Source organism: Drosophila pseudoobscura, chromosome X (assembly GCF_009870125.1).
Source record: "Drosophila pseudoobscura strain MV-25-SWS-2005 chromosome X, UCI_Dpse_MV25, whole genome shotgun sequence".
Taxonomy (NCBI): domain Eukaryota; kingdom Metazoa; phylum Arthropoda; class Insecta; order Diptera; family Drosophilidae; genus Drosophila; species Drosophila pseudoobscura.
This window is the reverse complement of record NC_046683.1, coordinates 54,050,304-54,065,268: the sequence shown is the minus strand read 5'-3', so window position 1 is coordinate 54,065,268 and position 14,965 is coordinate 54,050,304.

Sequence of the window (14,965 nt, the reverse complement as noted above, 5' to 3'; positions counted from 1 at the left end):
TTCTGCAAGCTATATCTCTGCTAAACGGCAGCCGATCGAGGCGTGGCATGTCATTTCGTGACCGGGAGAGTCCTGCCAACCGATTGGCACCAGAAAAAAGGATATCCATTCCATCACGATTTTCGCAAAAAATCATGATGGTTACATCATCCAATTTGCCAAAAATCGGCCTCATTTTCGTGGTCGAGATTTTGGTGCCAATCGACAGGCAGGATCCTCCCGATCCTTGGACAGTTAGTCCTGTGCCGATCTGGCCCTTTTTAGCTGAGATATAGCCTTCCGAAGATTTGGATTTGCACACCATGCAAATACTGGTTTTCTTCTGTAAGCTATATCTCTGCTAAACGGCAACCGATCGAGGCGTGGCATGTCATTTCGTGACCGGGAGAGTCCTGCCAACCGATTGGCACCAGAAAAAAGGATATCCATTCCATCACGATTTTCGCAAAAAATCATGATGGTTACATCATCCAATTTGCCAAAAATCGGCCTCATTTTCGTGGTCGAGATTTTGGTGCCAATCGACAGGCAGGATCCTCGCGATCCTTGGACAGTTAGTCCTGTGCCGATCTGGCCCTTTTTAGCTGAGATATAGCCTTCCGAAGATTTGGATTTGCACACCATGCAAATACTGGTTTTCTTCTGTAAGCTATATCTCTGCTAAACGGCAACCGATCGAGGCGTGGCATGTCATTTCGTGACCGGGAGAGTCCTGCCAACCGATTGGCACCAGAAAAAAGGATATCCATTCCATCACGATTTTCGCAAAAAATCATGATGGTTACATCATCCAATTTGCCAAAAATCAGCCCCATTTTCGTGGTCGAGATTTTGGTGCCAATCGACAGACTGGCTCCTCGCGATCCTTGGACAGTTAGTCCTGTGCCGATCTGGCCCTATTTAGCTGAGATATAGCCTTCCGAAATGTTGGATTTGCACATCGTGAAAATACTGGTTTTTTTCTGCAAGCTATATCTCTGCTAAACGGCAGCCGATCGAGGCGTGGCATGTCATTTCGTGACCGGGAGAGTCCTGCCAACCGATTGGCACCAGAAAAAAGGATATCCATTCCATCACGATTTTCGCAAAAAATCATGATGGTTACATCATCCAATTTGACAAAAATCAGCCCCATTTTCGTGGTCGAGATTTTGGTGCCAATCGACAGGCTGGATCCCCACGATCCTGGGAGACTAGGTCCTTCGCCGATCTGGCCCTATTTAGCTGAGATATAGCCTTCCGAAATGTTGGATTTGCACATCGTGAAAATACTGGTTTTTTTCTGCAAGCTATATCTCTGCTAAACGGCAGCCGATCGAGGCGTGGCATGTCATTTCGTGACCGGGAGAGTCCTGCCAACCGATTGGCACCAGAAAAAAGGATATCCATTCCATCACGATTTTCGCAAAAAATCATGATGGTTACATCATCCAATTTGCCAAAAATCGGCCTCATTTTCGTGGTCGAGATTTTGGTGCCAATCGACAGGCAGGATCCTCCCGATCCTTGGACAGTTAGTCCTGTGCCGATCTGGCCCTTTTTAGCTGAGATATAGCCTTCCGAAGATTTGGATTTGCACACCATGCAAATACTGGTTTTCTTCTGTAAGCTATATCTCTGCTAAACGGCAACCGATCGAGGCGTGGCATGTCATTTCGTGACCGGGAGAGTCCTGCCAACCGATTGGCACCAGAAAAAAGGATATCCATTCCATCACGATTTTCGCAAAAAATCATGATGGTTACATCATCCAATTTGCCAAAAATCGGCCTCATTTTCGTGGTCGAGATTTTGGTGCCAATCGACAGGCAGGATCCTCCCGATCCTTGGACAGTTAGTCCTGTGCCGATCTGGCCCTTTTTAGCTGAGATATAGCCTTCCGAAGATTTGGATTTGCACACCATGCAAATACTGGTTTTCTTCTGTAAGCTATATCTCTGCTAAACGGCAACCGATCGAGGCGTGGCATGTCATTTCGTGACCGGGAGAGTCCTGCCAACCGATTGGCACCAGAAAAAAGGATATCCATTCCATCACGATTTTCGCAAAAAATCATGATGGTTACATCATCCAATTTGCCAAAAATCAGCCCCATTTTCGTGGTCGAGATTTTGGTGCCAATCGACAGACTGGCTCCTCGCGATCCTTGGACAGTTAGTCCTGTGCCGATCTGGCCCTATTTAGCTGAGATATAGCCTTCCGAAATGTTGGATTTGCACATCGTGAAAATACTGGTTTTTTTCTGCAAGCTATATCTCTGCTAAACGGCAGCCGATCGAGGCGTGGCATGTCATTTCGTGACCGGGAGAGTCCTGCCAACCGATTGGCACCAGAAAAGAGGATATCCATTCCATCACGATTTTCGCAAAAAATCATGATGGTTACATTATCCAATTTGCCAAAAATCAGCCCCATTTTCGTGGTCGAGATTTTGGTGCCAATCGACAGACTGGCTCCTCGCGATCCTTGGACAGTTAGTCCTGTGCCGATCTGGCCCTATTTAGCTGAGATATAGCCTTCCGAAATGTTGGATTTGCACATCGTGAAAATACTGGTTTTTTTCTGCAAGCTATATCTCTGCTAAACGGCAGCCGATCGAGGCGTGGCATGTCATTTCGTGACCGGGAGAGTCCTGCCAACCGATTGGCACCAGAAAAGAGGATATCCATTCCATCACGATTTTCGCAAAAAATCATGATGGTTACATCATCCAATTTGCCAAAAATCAGCCCCATTTTCGTGGTCGAGATTTTGGTGCCAATCGACAGGCTGGATCCCCACGATCCTGGGAGACTAGGTCCTTCGCCGATCTGGCCCTATTTAGCTGAGATATAGCCTTCCGAAATGTTGGATTTGCACATCGTGAAAATACTGGTTTTTTTCTGCAAGCTATATCTCTGCTAAACGGCAGCCGATCGAGGCGTGGCATGTCATTTCGTGACCGGGAGAGTCCTGCCAACCGATTGGCACCAGAAAAAAGGATATCCATTCCATCACGATTTTCGCAAAAAATCATGATGGTTACATCATCCAATTTGCCAAAAATCGGCCTCATTTTCGTGGTCGAGATTTTGGTGCCAATCGACAGGCAGGATCCTCCCGATCCTTGGACAGTTAGTCCTGTGCCGATCTGGCCCTTTTTAGCTGAGATATAGCCTTCCGAAGATTTGGATTTGCACACCATGCAAATACTGGTTTTCTTCTGTAAGCTATATCTCTGCTAAACGGCAACCGATCGAGGCGTGGCATGTCATTTCGTGACCGGGAGAGTCCTGCCAACCGATTGGCACCAGAAAAAAGGATATCCATTCCATCACGATTTTCGCAAAAAATCATGATGGTTACATCATCCAATTTGCCAAAAATCGGCCTCATTTTCGTGGTCGAGATTTTGGTGCCAATCGACAGACTGGCTCCTCGCGATCCTTGGACAGTTAGTCCTGTGCCGATCTGGCCCTATTTAGCTGAGATATAGCCTTCCGAAATGTTGGATTTGCACATCGTGAAAATACTGGTTTTTTTCTGCAAGCTATATCTCTGCTAAACGGCAGCCGATCGAGGCGTGGCATGTCATTTCGTGACCGGGAGAGTCCTGCCAACCGATTGGCACCAGAAAAAAGGATATCCATTCCATCACGATTTTCGCAAAAAATCATGATGGTTACATCATCCAATTTGCCAAAAATCGGCCTCATTTTCGTGGTCGAGATTTTGGTGCCAATCGACAGGCAGGATCCTCCCGATCCTTGGACAGTTAGTCCTGTGCCGATCTGGCCCTTTTTAGCTGAGATATAGCCTTCCGAAGATTTGGATTTGCACACCATGCAAATACTGGTTTTCTTCTGTAAGCTATATCTCTGCTAAACGGCAACCGATCGAGGCGTGGCATGTCATTTCGTGACCGGGAGAGTCCTGCCAACCGATTGGCACCAGAAAAAAGGATATCCATTCCATCACGATTTTCGCAAAAAATCATGATGGTTACATCATCCAATTTGCCAAAAATCGGCCTCATTTTCGTGGTCGAGATTTTGGTGCCAATCGACAGACTGGATCCTCGCGATCCTTGGACAGTTAGTCCTGTGCCGATCTGGCCCTATTTAGCTGAGATGTAGCCTTCCGAAATGTTGGATTTGCACATCGTGAAAATACTGGTTTTTTTCTGCAAGCTATATCTCTGCTAAACGGCAGCCGATCGAGGCGTGGCATGTCATTTCGTGACCGGGAGAGTCCTGCCAACCGATTGGCACCAGAAAAGAGGATATCCATTCCATCACGATTTTCGCAAAAAATCATGATGGTTACATCATCCAATTTGCCAAAAATCGGCCTCATTTTCGTGGTCGAGATTTTGGTGCCAATCGACAGGCTGGATCCCCACGATCCTGGGAGACTAGGTCCTTCGCCGATCTGGCCCCGTTTAACTGAGATATAGCCTTCCGAAATGTTGGATTTGCACATCGTGAAAATACTGGTTTTTTTCTGCAAGCTATATCTCTGCTAAACGGCAGCCGATCGAGGCGTGGCATGTCATTTCGTGACCGGGAGAGTCCTGCCAACCGATTGGCACCAGAAAAAAGGATATCCATTCCATCACGATTTTCGCAAAATATCATGATGGTTACATCATCCAATTTGCCAAAAATCGGCCTCATTTTCGTGGTCGAGATTTTGGTGCCAATCGACAGGCAGGATCCTCCCGATCCTTGGACAGTTAGTCCTGTGCCGATCTGGCCCTTTTTAGCTGAGATATAGCCTTCCGAAGATTTGGATTTGCACACCATGCAAATACTGGTTTTCTTCTGTAAGCTATATCTCTGCTAAACGGCAACCGATCGAGGCGTGGCATGTCATTTCGTGACCGGGAGAGTCCTGCCAACCGATTGGCACCAGAAAAAAGGATATCCATTCCATCACGATTTTCGCAAAAAATCATGATGGTTACATCATCCAATTTGCCAAAAATCAGCCCCATTTTCGTGGTCGAGATTTTGGTGCCAATCGACAGACTGGCTCCTCGCGATCCTTGGACAGTTAGTCCTGTGCCGATCTGGCCCTATTTAGCTGAGATGTAGCCTTCCGAAATGTTGGATTTGCACATCGTGAAAATACTGGTTTTTTTCTGCAAGCTATATCTCTGCTAAACGGCAGCCGATCGAGGCGTGGCATGTCATTTCGTGACCGGGAGAGTCCTGCCAACCGATTGGCACCAGAAAAGAGGATATCCATTCCATCACGATTTTCGCAAAAAATCATGATGGTTACATCATCCAATTTGCCAAAAATCAGCCCCATTTTCGTGGTCGAGATTTTGGTGCCAATCGACAGACTGGCTCCTCGCGATCCTTGGACAGTTAGTCCTGTGCCGATCTGGCCCTATTTAGCTGAGATATAGCCTTCCGAAATGTTGGATTTGCACATCGTGAAAATACTGGTTTTTTTCTGCAAGCTATATCTCTGCTAAACGGCAGCCGATCGAGGCGTGGCATGTCATTTCGTGACCGGGAGAGTCCTGCCAACCGATTGGCACCAGAAAAGAGGATATCCATTCCATCACGATTTTCGCAAAAAATCATGATGGTTACATCATCCAATTTGCCAAAAATCAGCCCCATTTTCGTGGTCGAGATTTTGGTGCCAATCGACAGGCTGGATCCCCACGATCCTGGGAGACTAGGTCCTTCGCCGATCTGGCCCTATTTAGCTGAGATATAGCCTTCCGAAATGTTGGATTTGCACATCGTGAAAATACTGGTTTTTTTCTGCAAGCTATATCTCTGCTAAACGGCAGCCGATCGAGGCGTGGCATGTCATTTCGTGACCGGGAGAGTCCTGCCAACCGATTGGCACCAGAAAAAAGGATATCCATTCCATCACGATTTTCGCAAAAAATCATGATGGTTACATCATCCAATTTGCCAAAAATCGGCCTCATTTTCGTGGTCGAGATTTTGGTGCCAATCGACAGGCAGGATCCTCCCGATCCTTGGACAGTTAGTCCTGTGCCGATCTGGCCCTTTTTAGCTGAGATATAGCCTTCCGAAGATTTGGATTTGCACACCATGCAAATACTGGTTTTCTTCTGTAAGCTATATCTCTGCTAAACGGCAACCGATCGAGGCGTGGCATGTCATTTCGTGACCGGGAGAGTCCTGCCAACCGATTGGCACCAGAAAAAAGGATATCCATTCCATCACGATTTTCGCAAAAAATCATGATGGTTACATCATCCAATTTGCCAAAAATCGGCCTCATTTTCGTGGTCGAGATTTTGGTGCCAATCGACAGACTGGCTCCTCGCGATCCTTGGACAGTTAGTCCTGTGCCGATCTGGCCCTATTTAGCTGAGATATAGCCTTCCGAAATGTTGGATTTGCACATCGTGAAAATACTGGTTTTTTTCTGCAAGCTATATCTCTGCTAAACGGCAGCCGATCGAGGCGTGGCATGTCATTTCGTGACCGGGAGAGTCCTGCCAACCGATTGGCACCAGAAAAAAGGATATCCATTCCATCACGATTTTCGCAAAAAATCATGATGGTTACATCATCCAATTTGCCAAAAATCGGCCTCATTTTCGTGGTCGAGATTTTGGTGCCAATCGACAGGCAGGATCCTCCCGATCCTTGGACAGTTAGTCCTGTGCCGATCTGGCCCTTTTTAGCTGAGATATAGCCTTCCGAAGATTTGGATTTGCACACCATGCAAATACTGGTTTTCTTCTGTAAGCTATATCTCTGCTAAACGGCAACCGATCGAGGCGTGGCATGTCATTTCGTGACCGGGAGAGTCCTGCCAACCGATTGGCACCAGAAAAAAGGATATCCATTCCATCACGATTTTCGCAAAAAATCATGATGGTTACATCATCCAATTTGCCAAAAATCGGCCTCATTTTCGTGGTCGAGATTTTGGTGCCAATCGACAGACTGGATCCTCGCGATCCTTGGACAGTTAGTCCTGTGCCGATCTGGCCCTATTTAGCTGAGATGTAGCCTTCCGAAATGTTGGATTTGCACATCGTGAAAATACTGGTTTTTTTCTGCAAGCTATATCTCTGCTAAACGGCAGCCGATCGAGGCGTGGCATGTCATTTCGTGACCGGGAGAGTCCTGCCAACCGATTGGCACCAGAAAAGAGGATATCCATTCCATCACGATTTTCGCAAAAAATCATGATGGTTACATCATCCAATTTGCCAAAAATCGGCCTCATTTTCGTGGTCGAGATTTTGGTGCCAATCGACAGGCTGGATCCCCACGATCCTGGGAGACTAGGTCCTTCGCCGATCTGGCCCCGTTTAACTGAGATATAGCCTTCCGAAATGTTGGATTTGCACATCGTGAAAATACTGGTTTTTTTCTGCAAGCTATATCTCTGCTAAACGGCAGCCGATCGAGGCGTGGCATGTCATTTCGTGACCGGGAGAGTCCTGCCAACCGATTGGCACCAGAAAAAAGGATATCCATTCCATCACGATTTTCGCAAAATATCATGATGGTTACATCATCCAATTTGCCAAAAATCGGCCTCATTTTCGTGGTCGAGATTTTGGTGCCAATCGACAGGCAGGATCCTCCCGATCCTTGGACAGTTAGTCCTGTGCCGATCTGGCCCTTTTTAGCTGAGATATAGCCTTCCGAAGATTTGGATTTGCACACCATGCAAATACTGGTTTTCTTCTGTAAGCTATATCTCTGCTAAACGGCAACCGATCGAGGCGTGGCATGTCATTTCGTGACCGGGAGAGTCCTGCCAACCGATTGGCACCAGAAAAAAGGATATCCATTCCATCACGATTTTCGCAAAAAATCATGATGGTTACATCATCCAATTTGCCAAAAATCAGCCCCATTTTCGTGGTCGAGATTTTGGTGCCAATCGACAGACTGGCTCCTCGCGATCCTTGGACAGTTAGTCCTGTGCCGATCTGGCCCTATTTAGCTGAGATGTAGCCTTCCGAAATGTTGGATTTGCACATCGTGAAAATACTGGTTTTTTTCTGCAAGCTATATCTCTGCTAAACGGCAGCCGATCGAGGCGTGGCATGTCATTTCGTGACCGGGAGAGTCCTGCCAACCGATTGGCACCAGAAAAGAGGATATCCATTCCATCACGATTTTCGCAAAAAATCATGATGGTTACATCATCCAATTTGCCAAAAATCAGCCCCATTTTCGTGGTCGAGATTTTGGTGCCAATCGACAGACTGGCTCCTCGCGATCCTTGGACAGTTAGTCCTGTGCCGATCTGGCCCTATTTAGCTGAGATATAGCCTTCCGAAATGTTGGATTTGCACATCGTGAAAATACTGGTTTTTTTCTGCAAGCTATATCTCTGCTAAACGGCAGCCGATCGAGGCGTGGCATGTCATTTCGTGACCGGGAGAGTCCTGCCAACCGATTGGCACCAGAAAAAAGGATATCCATTCCATCACGATTTTCGCAAAATATCATGATGGTTACATCCTCCCGATCCTTGGACAGTTAGTCCTGTGCCGATCTGGCCCTTTTTAGCTGAGATATAGCCTTCCGAAGATTTGGATTTGCACACCATGCAAATACTGGTTTTCTTCTGTAAGCTATATCTCTGCTAAACGGCAACCGATCGAGGCGTGGCATGTCATTTCGTGACCGGGAGAGTCCTGCCAACCGATTGGCACCAGAAAAAAGGATATCCATTCCATCACGATTTTCGCAAAAAATCATGATGGTTACATCATCCAATTTGCCAAAAATCGGCCTCATTTTCGTGGTCGAGATTTTGGTGCCAATCGACAGACTGGATCCTCGCGATCCTTGGACAGTTAGTCCTGTGCCGATCTGGCCCTATTTAGCTGAGATGTAGCCTTCCGAAATGTTGGATTTGCACATCGTGAAAATACTGGTTTTTTTCTGCAAGCTATATCTCTGCTAAACGGCAGCCGATCGAGGCGTGGCATGTCATTTCGTGACCGGGAGAGTCCTGCCAACCGATTGGCACCAGAAAAGAGGATATCCATTCCATCACGATTTTCGCAAAAAATCATGATGGTTACATCATCCAATTTGCCAAAAATCAGCCCCATTTTCGTGGTCGAGATTTTGGTGCCAATCGACAGGCTGGATCCCCACGATCCTGGGAGACTAGGTCCTTCGCCGATCTGGCCCTATTTAGCTGAGATATAGCCTTCCGAAATGTTGGATTTGCACATCGTGAAAATACTGGTTTTTTTCTGCAAGCTATATCTCTGCTAAACGGCAGCCGATCGAGGCGTGGCATGTCATTTCGTGACCGGGAGAGTCCTGCCAACCGATTGGCACCAGAAAAAAGGATATCCATTCCATCACGATTTTCGCAAAAAATCATGATGGTTACATCATCCAATTTGCCAAAAATCGGCCTCATTTTCGTGGTCGAGATTTTGGTGCCAATCGACAGACTGGATCCTCGCGATCCTTGGACAGTTAGTCCTGTGCCGATCTGGCCCTATTTAGCTGAGATGTAGCCTTCCGAAATGTTGGATTTGCACATCGTGAAAATACTGGTTTTTTTCTGCAAGCTATATCTCTGCTAAACGGCAGCCGATCGAGGCGTGGCATGTCATTTCGTGACCGGGAGAGTCCTGCCAACCGATTGGCACCAGAAAAGAGGATATCCATTCCATCACGATTTTCGCAAAAAATCATGATGGTTACATCATCCAATTTGCCAAAAATCGGCCTCATTTTCGTGGTCGAGATTTTGGTGCCAATCGACAGGCAGGATCCTCCCGATCCTTGGACAGTTAGTCCTGTGCCGATCTGGCCCTTTTTAGCTGAGATATAGCCTTCCGAAATGTTGGATTTGCACATCGTGAAAATACTGGTTTTTTTCTGCAAGCTATATCTCTGCTAAACGGCAGCCGATCGAGGCGTGGCATGTCATTTCGTGACCGGGAGAGTCCTGCCAACCGATTGGCACCAGAAAAAAGGATATCCATTCCATCACGATTTTCGCAAAAAATCATGATGGTTACATCATCCAATTTGCCAAAAATCGGCCTCATTTTCGTGGTCGAGATTTTGGTGCCAATCGACAGGCTGGATCCCCACGATCCTGGGAGACTAGGTCCTTCGCCGATCTGGCCCTTTTTAGCTGAGATATAGCCTTCCGAAGATTTGGATTTGCACACCATGCAAATACTGGTTTTCTTCTGTAAGCTATATCTCTGCTAAACGGCAACCGATCGAGGCGTGGCATGTCATTTCGTGACCGGGAGAGTCCTGCCAACCGATTGGCACCAGAAAAAAGGATATCCATTCCATCACGATTTTCGCAAAAAATCATGATGGTTACATCATCCAATTTGCCAAAAATCGGCCTCATTTTCGTGGTCGAGATTTTGGTGCCAATCGACAGACTGGATCCTCGCGATCCTTGGACAGTTAGTCCTGTGCCGATCTGGCCCTATTTAGCTGAGATATAGCCTTCCGAAATGTTGGATTTGCACATCGTGAAAATACTGGTATTTTCTGCAAGCTATATCTCTGCTAAACGGCAGCCGATCGAGGCGTGGCATGTCATTTCGTGACCGGGAGAGTCCTGCCAACCGATTGGCACCAGAAAAAAGGATATCCATTCCATCACGATTTTCGCAAAAAATCATGATGGTTACATCATCCAATTTGCCAAAAATCGGCCTCATTTTCGTGGTCGAGATTTTGGTGCCAATCGACAGGCTGGATCCCCACGATCCTGGGAGACTAGGTCCTTCGCCGATCTGGCCCTTTTTAGCTGAGATATAGCCTTCCGAAGATTTGGATTTGCACACCATGCAAATACTGGTTTTCTTCTGTAAGCTATATCTCTGCTAAACGGCAACCGATCGAGGCGTGGCATGTCATTTCGTGACCGGGAGAGTCCTGCCAACCGATTGGCACCAGAAAAAAGGATATCCATTCCATCACGATTTTCGCAAAAAATCATGATGGTTACATCATCCAATTTGCCAAAAATCGGCCTCATTTTCGTGGTCGAGATTTTGGTGCCAATCGACAGGCAGGATCCTCCCGATCCTTGGACAGTTAGTCCTGTGCCGATCTGGCCCTTTTTAGCTGAGATATAGCCTTCCGAAATGTTGGATTTGCACATCGTGAAAATACTGGTTTTTTTCTGCAAGCTATATCTCTGCTAAACGGCAGCCGATCGAGGCGTGGCATGTCATTTCGTGACCGGGAGAGTCCTGCCAACCGATTGGCACCAGAAAAAAGGATATCCATTCCATCACGATTTTCGCAAAAAATCATGATGGTTACATCATCCAATTTGCCAAAAATCGGCCTCATTTTCGTGGTCGAGATTTTGGTGCCAATCGACAGGCTGGATCCCCACGATCCTGGGAGACTAGGTCCTTCGCCGATCTGGCCCTTTTTAGCTGAGATATAGCCTTCCGAAGATTTGGATTTGCACACCATGCAAATACTGGTTTTCTTCTGTAAGCTATATCTCTGCTAAACGGCAACCGATCGAGGCGTGGCATGTCATTTCGTGACCGGGAGAGTCCTGCCAACCGATTGGCACCAGAAAAAAGGATATCCATTCCATCACGATTTTCGCAAAAAATCATGATGGTTACATCATCCAATTTGCCAAAAATCGGCCTCATTTTCGTGGTCGAGATTTTGGTGCCAATCGACAGGCTGGATCCCCACGATCCTGGGAGACTAGGTCCTTCGCCGATCTGGCCCTTTTTAGCTGAGATATAGCCTTCCGAAGATTTGGATTTGCACACCATGCAAATACTGGTTTTCTTCTGTAAGCTATATCTCTGCTAAACGGCAACCGATCGAGGCGTGGCATGTCATTTCGTGACCGGGAGAGTCCTGCCAACCGATTGGCACCAGAAAAAAGGATATCCATTCCATCACGATTTTCGCAAAAAATCATGATGGTTACATCATCCAATTTGCCAAAAATCGGCCTCATTTTCGTGGTCGAGATTTTGGTGCCAATCGACAGGCTGGATCCCCACGATCCTGGGAGACTAGGTCCTTCGCCGATCTGGCCCTTTTTAGCTGAGATATAGCCTTCCGAAGATTTGGATTTGCACACCATGCAAATACTGGTTTTCTTCTGTAAGCTATATCTCTGCTAAACGGCAACCGATCGAGGCGTGGCATGTCATTTCGTGACCGGGAGAGTCCTGCCAACCGATTGGCACCAGAAAAAAGGATATCCATTCCATCACGATTTTCGCAAAAAATCATGATGGTTACATCATCCAATTTGCCAAAAATCGGCCTCATTTTCGTGGTCGAGATTTTGGTGCCAATCGACAGACTGGATCCTCGCGATCCTTGGACAGTTAGTCCTGTGCCGATCTGGCCCTATTTAGCTGAGATATAGCCTTCCGAAATGTTGGATTTGCACATCGTGAAAATACTGGTATTTTCTGCAAGCTATATCTCTGCTAAACGGCAGCCGATCGAGGCGTGGCATGTCATTTCGTGACCGGGAGAGTCCTGCCAACCGATTGGCACCAGAAAAAAGGATATCCATTCCATCACGATTTTCGCAAAAAATCATGATGGTTACATCATCCAATTTGCCAAAAATCGGCCTCATTTTCGTGGTCGAGATTTTGGTGCCAATCGACAGGCTGGATCCCCACGATCCTGGGAGACTAGGTCCTTCGCCGATCTGGCCCTTTTTAGCTGAGATATAGCCTTCCGAAGATTTGGATTTGCACACCATGCAAATACTGGTTTTCTTCTGTAAGCTATATCTCTGCTAAACGGCAACCGATCGAGGCGTGGCATGTCATTTCGTGACCGGGAGAGTCCTGCCAACCGATTGGCACCAGAAAAAAGGATATCCATTCCATCACGATTTTCGCAAAAAATCATGATGGTTACATCATCCAATTTGCCAAAAATCGGCCTCATTTTCGTGGTCGAGATTTTGGTGCCAATCGACAGACTGGATCCTCGCGATCCTTGGACAGTTAGTCCTGTGCCGATCTGGCCCTATTTAGCTGAGATATAGCCTTCCGAAATGTTGGATTTGCACATCGTGAAAATACTGGTATTTTCTGCAAGCTATATCTCTGCTAAACGGCAGCCGATCGAGGCGTGGCATGTCATTTCGTGACCGGGAGAGTCCTGCCAACCGATTGGCACCAGAAAAAAGGATATCCATTCCATCACGATTTTCGCAAAAAATCATGATGGTTACATCATCCAATTTGCCAAAAATCGGCCTCATTTTCGTGGTCGAGATTTTGGTGCCAATCGACAGGCAGGATCCTCCCGATCCTTGGACAGTTAGTCCTGTGCCGATCTGGCCCTTTTTAGCTGAGATATAGCCTTCCGAAGATTTGGATTTGCACACCATGCAAATACTGGTTTTCTTCTGTAAGCTATATCTCTGCTAAACGGCAACCGATCGAGGCGTGGCATGTCATTTCGTGACCGGGAGAGTCCTGCCAACCGATTGGCACCAGAAAAAAGGATATCCATTCCATCACGATTTTCGCAAAAAATCATGATGGTTACATCATCCAATTTGCCAAAAATCGGCCTCATTTTCGTGGTCGAGATTTTGGTGCCAATCGACAGACTGGATCCTCGCGATCCTTGGACAGTTAGTCCTGTGCCGATCTGGCCCTATTTAGCTGAGATATAGCCTTCCGAAATGTTGGATTTGCACACCATGCAAATACTGGTTTTCTTCTGTAAGCTATATCTCTGCTAAACGGCAACCGATCGAGGCGTGGCATGTCATTTCGTGACCGGGAGAGTCCTGCCAACCGATTGGCACCAGAAAAAAGGATATCCATTCCATCACGATTTTCGCAAAAAATCATGATGGTTACATCATCCAATTTGCCAAAAATCGGCCTCATTTTCGTGGTCGAGATTTTGGTGCCAATCGACAGACTGGATCCTCGCGATCCTTGGACAGTTAGTCCTGTGCCGATCTGGCCCTATTTAGCTGAGATATAGCCTTCCGAAATGTTGGATTTGCACATCGTGAAAATACTGGTATTTTCTGCAAGCTATATCTCTGCTAAACGGCAGCCGATCGAGGCGTGGCATGTCATTTCGTGACCGGGAGAGTCCTGCCAACCGATTGGCACCAGAAAAAAGGATATCCATTCCATCACGATTTTCGCAAAAAATCATGATGGTTACATCATCCAATTTGCCAAAAATCGGCCTCATTTTCGTGGTCGAGATTTTGGTGCCAATCGACAGGCTGGATCCCCACGATCCTGGGAGACTAGGTCCTTCGCCGATCTGGCCCCATTTAGCTGAGCTATAGCCTTCCGAAATGTTGGATTTGCACATCATGAAAATACTGGTATTTTCTGCAAGCTATATCTCTGCTAAACGGCAGCCGATCGAGGCGTGGCATGTCATTTCGTGACCGGGAGAGTCCTGCCAACCGATTGGCACCAGAAAAAAGGATATCCATTCCATCACGATTTTCGCAAAAAATCATGATGGTTACATCATCCAATTTGCCAAAAATCGGCCTCATTTTCGTGGTCGAGATTTTGGTGCCAATCGACAGACTGGATCCTCGCGATCCTTGGACAGTTAGTCCTGTGCCGATCTGGCCCTATTTAGCTGAGATATAGCCTTCCGAAATGTTGGATTTGCACACCATGCAAATACTGGTTTTCTTCTGTAAGCTATATCTCTGCTAAACGGCAACCGATCGAGGCGTGGCATGTCATTTCGTGACCGGGAGAGTCCTGCCAACCGATTGGCACCAGAAAAAAGGATATCCATTCCATCACGATTTTCGCAAAATATCATGATGGTTACATCATCCAATTTGCCAAAAATCGGCCTCATTTTCGTGGTCGAGATTTTGGTGCCAATCGACAGACTGGATCCTCGCGATCCTTGGACAGTTAGTCCTGTGCCGATCTGGCCCTATTTAGCTGAGATATAGCCTTCCGAAATGTTGGATTTGCACATCGTGAAAATACTGGTAT